This window comes from Lycium ferocissimum, chromosome 4 (genome assembly GCF_029784015.1).
Source record: "Lycium ferocissimum isolate CSIRO_LF1 chromosome 4, AGI_CSIRO_Lferr_CH_V1, whole genome shotgun sequence".
Taxonomy (NCBI): Eukaryota; Viridiplantae; Streptophyta; class Magnoliopsida; order Solanales; family Solanaceae; genus Lycium; species Lycium ferocissimum.
In genome coordinates this window covers 27,912,790-27,921,902 of record NC_081345.1, presented here as the reverse complement: position 1 = coordinate 27,921,902, position 9,113 = coordinate 27,912,790, and the positions used below count along the sequence as shown (strand labels likewise).

At 35.3% G+C, this 9,113-nt stretch overlaps 1 pseudogene; it reads right to left on the bottom strand.

Moving 5' to 3' along the window:
* Nucleotides 1-337: 337 nt before the first annotated feature.
* Nucleotides 338-1,944, bottom strand: LOC132054531 (tetrahydroberberine oxidase-like; annotated as a pseudogene).
* Between the last annotated feature and the right edge of the window lie 7,169 nt (nucleotides 1,945-9,113).

Here is a 9,113-nt window from a genome sequence, read left to right as displayed (position 1 = left end):
TTACTTTATTTATCTTACTTATTAAATTGTCTTGTTTTATTTATTAATATTATCTAGCAAATGAGTATTAACAACATCATTGTTTATTTATCTTAATCTGCGTACTGCGTGTTCTTGAATCATTGAATAAATTCAATTGTTACTCTAAGTCACAAATTTAGGGGTAAACACAAATTACATTAAAAATAAATTACTACACAAGTCATATCAAGTGACATGATCGCATGAATGATCCTTTATTAAACATGCAAAGAAGAGGAATCATGCATCTAAAATTAAATAATAATATGTATTTTATTTTTTATTTTTTATAATGATGCCTTCTTCCACCGGAACTTCATTCACCTTTGTTCTTCCACCAAGTAAGTGAAGGAATGCTTGGTTCATTCCTAAGAAGTTTGAAGGATCCACCTTAGTCTTCACATGAACCAATCTATCAAAATTAGTCTTAAAATACTTAATCCCCCAAACCTTAGCTTGCCCATAGCTTGTATATCCCTTGATGTTGTTCACACCAATATCAATATCCCTATAGTTGATATAAGCAGCTCTTGGAAATTTAGAAACAGAAAGAGCCATGTAAAAATAAAGCCTTCTTATCCAACTTATATGACTTTCAACTATTTCTTATCTCTCTCTTCATCCCAACACACCAAATATTCGATTTTGTATAAATTCCTGGATCTGTGAGGGAATGGAATAGATGATGCTTCAATCTCATCCATTTTTCCACCATATGGATTCATCTCCAGTTGTGCTGCTACGGCTTCATCTTCAAAGAATAATTTCCAGATTCCTTCGAGACCTCCCTCTGGGATTTGACTGATATAGTCAGATTTTGCCTTGAAGTGGCGCTTCGAGCGTTGAACCCTACATAGCAAGACATCAAGAGGTTCACCTCTTGGGAATCCTGCAAAGTACAATATAGACTCTATCCAGCTCATTTCGATGCAATCTTCTCTTCTTAATCCTAATCGAAGGAAATTTCTTTCATGATGGGAAGCAATCGATCGATTCCACCGAGGAATATGAAGATGAATGAAGCTACAATTTTTAATTTGTTTTTATCACCTTATTCACTTGAGTTCACTCTATTAATCAAGATCCTAATGAACAAATCTTCCTGTAATTTTGGAGCAACATATTGCCACTTATGAACAATTTTGTGGCATTTTGTTCCAATGTCTTTTTGAGTTTGAAAACAGTTACTTTCTCAAGAACATCTACTAATTTGATTTTCCATGCAATGACAAGTCCAAAGTTATTACATCCACCTCCTCTAATTGCCCAAAATAAATCTTCCCCCGTGGAAACCCTATCAAGAATTCTCCCATTCGCGTCGATCAAGCGTGCATCTACAATGTTATCTGCTGCTAAGCCATATTTTCTCAACATAACTCCATAACTACCTCCACTAAAATATCCACCCACACCAACTGTCGGACATACCCCAGCTAGAAAACCTAAGTTTTTGCTTTTCTCCGCGATTTTGTAATAGAGTTCTCCAATAGCGGATACAACTTCAACCCATGCACTCTTGTCATTGACATTAACATTGATTGTTCTCAGGTTAATAAGATCAACCATAACGAAAGGAACTTCAGATGCATAAGAAAGGCCTTCATAGTCATGTCCTGCACTACGAATCCTAACGTGCATCCCAGTTTCCTTAGCACAAAGAATGACTCATTGGATTTCGTATTCACTTATTGGGGTGATAATTACAGGAGGTTTAGGAGTTTCAGTGGTGTTGAACCTTAGGTTTTGTCTGGAGAATTGAAGGACCGATCAATAAGAAGAGTTATTTGGGGTGTAAATTGATGAAGTTTGGTTACTATGAGATAGGCATTGGATGAATTCTTCGTAGTTATTAGCTGACGCTGCCCATGAAGTTGATGAGAAAACAAGAAGTACTAAAAGAAAGATACCGCAAGAAATCTTCATTTTGCTTGAATTTTGTTCAGTTGTGCTATGGAAATGAAATAGCAAAACCCCTTCTATTTATAATGTGTGTAAAAGAAGACACAGATTTTTGGAAATTTTCTCTGTGTATTTTATTGATCAGTATGTACCTCTCTTTATACACAAAACTACGCAGACATGTAATGTAACGAAAGAAGAGGAAATGGACAAAACTAATTACACCGTCCTATTCTAATTTGTCCATTGTATAACAAATTTTATTCTCCATTGTCAAATATTTAAATCAATGATTCTAATCTAAGGGTGGAAGATTGATCTATCATGTGTGTGTGTTGTATGGGTGAGATTAATCCACCCGTCAAAAACGTCACAAATATTTTCTTCTTTTCTCTCTCTCGTTTCTTCAATTCTCTCTCTCGTTTTCTTTGTAAACGTCACGACCGTTTCTTCTTTTCTCTCTCTCGTTTCTTGACTCTCGTTTTCTTTGTACATCATCATACCAAGTCTTCTTCTTTCTCTCTCTCGTTTCTTCAATTCTCTCTCTTTTCTTTGGATCTTCAATATCCCCCTCAAATTGGAGGGTGGAAACAACCCCAATTTGTTCAACTAAATCTAGGGAAACCCCGTATAAGATTTGGTAAAAAAATTTGTTCTTTGAAGGAACGAAAGATAAAGTGATGAGACCGATACAAAAAGTGACAATCCAACTCCACATGCTTCGTTCTTTCGAATATATTTTTCGCGATGTGGATGGCCGCTTATGAGTGCACGAACTAGTTCCGAAAGATCTTTAACGATTCTCGCCGTTAATTCGCATCTTACTTTAAGATAATGAGACCGATGGTTGTTTCTTGGATTTCCGGGAAATAGGTGCTCCTCCCAGCCGTGATGAAGAAATCAAATAAGTATCACCGCAAGACGCCCAATGAGAAATCAAAAGATGAATCAGGGAAAGAAGAATTCCTTGGTCCGGATCATTTCTAAGGTATTTTAAAACTCGAATAGCCGCCAAAAGATGTGATTCCCGTGGTTGTTGCATGTATTGACTAAGAATTGGGAAGAAAAGTTAAATAGTAGCTTTCCCCTAAGTGTCTATACAAGGTGGGATTGGGCAATAAAGGACCATCATGTGCATTGAGCTTAGAGTAAGGATCAAGGGAGAAGAAAACCTTAGCACCCGAGCAATCAAATTCCGTAAAAGATCTAAGGTGAATTTCCTTTGGTTTATGATAAAACCCTTTTTTCCCGCGTATTTCCATGCCTAGAAAATAGTGAATATCACCCAAATGCTTGACTAACTTCTAAAAATTCGATATGTTGAATCCGATGAAGATCATTTCTTAATGAGGATGTCATCCACATAGACAGCTATGATGGAAATTAGAGAGCCATTCTGTTTGAAAAACAATGAGTAGTCATTGAACTAGTATACCCTTTGAAAGTTAAAGCACCAGCCAACTTAGCATACCATTGTCGGGATGCCCGCTTCAATCCATACAATGATTTCCTTAATAAGAAGTTTAGAATCGGAACAATCCATACCGGGAAACTTCGTATTCTTCTTCCCGCAGTCCCCATAAAGCATTACTCACATCAAGTTGATGGACTTCCCATCCTTTCTTGATAGCAACAGCTAAAAGACATCTAATTGTGGTCATTTTGACCATTGAAATGTCTCGTGTAGTCCACTCCCTCCCGTCGAATATCCCCCTTACCACCAATCTTGCCTTTAGTCTTTCTATTGTGATAATGTTTGACTTTATAAACCCATTTGCAAGGTATTTCTTGCACAGGGGGTAATGGGACAACATCCTGTGTATGATTGATCTCAAGAGCACGCAACTCTTCTCCGCATAGCTTTTGTCCATCCCGGATGTTTAGAGTCTTGAGCAAAAAGAGTTAGGGTTCGGTTATAGATGAGATTGAAAGAAAGACATGTTGGTTTTGCAGAGATAAGCAAAAGAAAAGGCATGATGAACAAAAAAAGCACTAGTAAGGTCGATTTAGAATGACATGATTGCATATATAATCATCCGAGTATCCGGGCCTTCTAACAATTCTATCTATTTTCGTTCCCGGAGTTGAGTACGGGTGGATCGTGTTGGGGGATATCGGGAATAGAAAGTGGTGAAGGTGATATAGGTGAAAGGTTGGTTGTTGCATTGTCTATGGTAGGCATAGGTTGTGGAGTCGAGTAGGAGAAGAAGATCCCCTCAAGATGTAGGATAGGTGAGGAATTGGTAGGTGTATCGGTGAGATGTGTAAAAAGATTATATATGAATTAGGGACATGATGGATAGATGACCGACGGTAGAAGGAGAGTTTATACTAGAGGCAAATGGAAACCGTTGCTCAAAAAAAGCGAACATCTCTTTGGAAATAAAAATTCTTTATGCTCAAATCCATTAATTTATAACCTTTCCGTCCCGAGGATAGCCTAAGAAAACACAAGCCATAGCCTCTGGCTCAAACTTTGTTCCGTGTTGCGCCAAGGTTGAAGCATAGCACAAACACCCAAAACACCTCAAATTGTCATATTTTGGTTTGTTGCCAAAAGAATCTCATAAGAGTTTTTCCTTTTAGTACTCTGGAAGGAAACCTGTTAATGAGGTATGTTGCTGTCAAAATACATTCCCCCCAAAATGAGTTAGGCAAGTGAGATTGAAACATCAGACCCCTTGCAATCTCTAGGAGATGTCTATGCTTTCTTTCCACTACACCATTACATTGTGTGTTCCTACACATGATGTTTGATGTATTATTCTCGAGACTTTAAAAAGAGCCTCTTGTGTGCCTTTTCCCATTCCAGAGCATTATCGGACACCGATAACCTTCACTTTATTATTGAACCGCCTCTCAATCATGATCAAAAAATCCTTTAGAACAAAAAAAGCATTGGATTTAGAACTTAGAGAAAAGTCCAGTCCTCTGAAATCATCCACTATGGTAAGAAAATACCTATATCCATTATAAGTGCAAGTTTTATATGGACCCCATGTGTCAATATGAATTAGATCAAAATTCCTTTTGGATTGAATTTGACTTAGAGGAAAGGCGACTGCCTAGCTTTAGAGCATCACAAACATATGTCAAGATTTGAAGGAAAATGAATGAAAGGAAACTTTTTCATTCTTGAATAAGGAAATGTCCCAATCTTACATGCCATATTATACTGGAATTACATTTCTTAAACCGGAAAAGAAAGCTGTTTGTGACTCGTAAATGGAATTTCTTCCTTCTTGACATGAAACTACATTTTCCTTGAAAGTGGTCTTAGACTTAGAACTAGCCGCAAGTATCCTTCTCTTGCTTCACCAAAATGAGTGTTCCTCATTAAAGGGTCTTGTAATATGCATCCACTAAGAGTAAATAACACATCACACTTAAACCGATTGCATAACTTATGATATTAAGTTATATTTGAAATGAACATGCAGGACATTTTTCGAGTTATTTTAGGTAGAATAGAGACACTTTCTGCGTACGAGTCACAATGATCCCGAAAGAATTAGGCAAGGTCGTAGGAACGGAAGAGGAGACAAAGACATAAAAGATTTAGAATCAAAACACATGTTATCTTACGATGCACACGAATCAATGCGGGTGTTAAAAACTCGATAAACAAGTGCTTGAATATTTTAGAATTGTGCATTCCCCGTGAAACCACCATTTGTACCGTTTGAACTTCCGTTTGTCCCATCTTTACTTCCTTAATAACTTGTTGCACCAATTCTCGCATATTGATCCTTGCTCGTATGAAACATGGTTGTGTTGATTCTTTGTATGGAGTATGGTTGTTCGATTGTCTTTACAAAACTCTTTGTTGTTAGCAAACTCAAATTCTTCCTCGGCAAGAATCTCCATTTGCTTTCCTTGATAGATTTGGTTTTTGTAAACTCAAAGTCTTCGGAAAACCATGAAGTCCGTAACAATCATCCTCTACATGACTTTGTTTTCCCAATATGTGCTCACATTTGGGTTGTATTTTGCCTTTCTAGGCTTGTATTTTGAAAATCCTTGTCTTGTTCCTTTTTTGTTTCCAAGTTTATGATGTGCTTGATTTGGTGTTTTAAAAACCTGGTTTCCATTCCTCTGATAACCCCTGCCTTGTGAAGTTACCATAAAAGAGGCAGATTCAGTAGTATGATTAGAATTGGTATACATTTCTCTCTGATTTTCATCTTGCAAAAGTAAAGAGTATCAAGATTTGGCAAAAGGGTTCATCATAAAATGTTTCTTGCTTGTGTGTATATATCATTTAATCCCATCAAAAATTGTATCAACCTCTCGGTCCTCTAAGGATTTCATCGAGGGTGGACTTCCCTTCACACACACATGCATAAGCAAAAATAACAACATTCAAAAGGGCATCCAATTCATCCCATAGTCTTTTGAGCTTGGTAAAGTACCTAGCAATGTCACTATTTCCTTGAACCGGACTTGATAATTCCTTTTGTAAATGATATAGTTTAGCACCATTTGATTTGCCAAATCTTTGTTCTAAATAAAGTTCTTTTGGTTTTGTAGCTCATTACACTTTCTCTTTTGATAAGGTTTGATCCAACAAATGACCATATCATTCACATAGCTCCATTGTTCGTAATCATTCGTCTAGCTTTACAAGCACCGTTAATGAAACCAAGTTTCCTTTTGATAGTGATCTTCTCCAGATCAAACACATTGTTGACTAGAGCCATTCCGTGAATCGAGTTATTAAGATGATATGGGTGGTGTGGTCATAGATTGCCTTGTCCACATTGCTTGGATTATTGGTGTTGTATCACCCATTTGGATTTACTGGGAGATTGAAGAAGATGATTTTGATGAAGGTTTGGATCGAGCTTTCGGATCCAAAATACCATAAAAGAAGTCACGTATTTTTGGAAATTTTCTCTTGTGTATTTTATTGATCGATTACGTATTCTCTCTTTATACACAAAACTATGCAAATGAATGTAACGTAAAGAAGAGGAAATGGACAAAACTAATTACACTGTCCTATTCTAATTTGTCCATCGTATAACAAATTTTATTCTCTCTGTTGGTCACCATATTTAAATCGCCATGATTCTAATCTAAGGGTGGAAGATTGATCTATCATGTGTGTGTGTTGTATGGGTGAGATTAATCCACTGGGTCAAAAACGTCACAAACTGTTTCTTCTTTTCTCTCTCTCGTTTCTTCAATTCTCTCTCTCGTTTTCTTTGTAAACGTCACAGCTGTTTCTTCTTTTCTCTCTCTCGTTTCTTCAATTCTCTCTCTCGTTTTCTTTGTACATCATCATAGCTGTCTTCTTCTTTTCTCTCTCTCGTTTCTTCAATTCTCTCTCTCGTTTTCTTTGGATCTTCAATAGTGTGAGGAACTAAGTTTATAAAGGAAGAATATCCAAACCATCCAGATCAAGACCACCATTCGAAATAAAATCAATGATTTGCAATAGGAAAAAGAGTGACCATGCGACTATATTATGATTATCTAGTTCTAACTTTTATTTCAATTCCTTACTATAAGCCAAGTTTGGTTAGTTAATTATTACAAAATAATTTGTTAACTATCTAGCTTAAAGATCTTAAAAAATTCTTCTTATGTAAAGAAAATAAAAGACTGACCATATACACTATATTATGATGAGCTAGTTCAAAATTTTAAATTCAATTTCTTACTTTAAGAAAAGTTTGGTATACTTTTACAAAATAAGATAGTTTGAGATCTAGCATCACGAATCAAGATCTAAAATATTTTTCTCTTACAGAAAGAAAATAAAATAACCACCATAATAATATAGTATTATGATAAAAAAAGAAAGAAAATAAAAGAATGACAATAATATTATAGTATTATAATCTAGCTCTAACTTCTAAATTCAATTCCTTACTTTATTCTAAGTTTGGTAATTCTGTTACAAAATTAAAGTTTGTAGCCTAACTTTTAGATTTATAATTTTCTTCTTACAGATGGAAAATAAAAGACCGGCAATAATAATACTATTATGAATTTATGATAACTAGTTCTAAATTCAATTGAACTTTGAGGGCTATTTATGTAATAACATAGATAATGTCTTTTATTTATTTATTTATTTATTTTTATACGTGATGATTTGTCTTAGCCAAAAAAGCAAAAGAAAAAGATAAACAAAAAATTGATAAATGTCATATAGATGATTTAGCCCACTATTTTTTTAATTTTTTTTTTTTAAAATTCTATCTATTTTTTCCTTGACCCTTGTTACTACATATTGTTTTAGAAGCTTATCTAGCTACAAAAGTATTTGGTCCAAGGCTCTGGATGACATTCATATCGGTTATAAGTTATAACTAGTTCTACCAGATATGATGACCGACGAATTGAGGTCCTCTTCCACTCGAAGCTTTATGCTGTAGGAGAAAATTTCCTCGAACTTTCCTTGAGTTTTCTTGTAGCTTCCAAACTCTGAATATTCAAGTTGTCATTAAAGGCTATTACAGACCAATTATCTAGAACATTAGACAACAACATTCTTTCCCTCTGGAACCGATCCACAAACACTCGGAGCAACTCCTCCAGTCTTTGCCTGATTGCAAAGATCCATTTTTCTACTAGCTGAGCTCCGTTGTGTGCCTTCATGAAAGCATATGCTAATTTTGCGAACGACCCGATAGATAGCAAGGTTAGTATCTTCTTCCTACATGCAGATTGCTAGTAAGCAAACATATATTATGTGGATGAAGGAAATGCCAAAAACGTACTGAGATATTCCAGCTTCCAAGTATTTGTGATAATGCAAATATATTTTTCTTATAATCACTTTAATCGGTAAGTGTCAATCTCCAGACTTACGACTTAATATTGTGTTCTGAAATTTGACATTCCTAGAAACGCATCTTCGGTAGAGGAAGAACGAGCACTACAAGAAAAAATATATTTAGCAACAAAAAGTTTTTTGTTGCCATAGATTGATTATTGTTGTAAAAAGTACTTGTAATTAAAAAAGTATTTTGTTGCATGAACTTTTAGCAATGGTTGCTTGCTATTGCAACAACGTGCAAAAACTTTTTTTTTTTCATTGCCAAAAAATGCTTTTTGCAACAATAATCAATAATATGGCAACAAAAAAAAATTCTTTGCCAATAATAAAATTGAGTTGTTGCCAAATATAAAATTTTTAATTGCGATTTCTATACTTTCTTGTAGTGGAGCTTAGAGGCAAA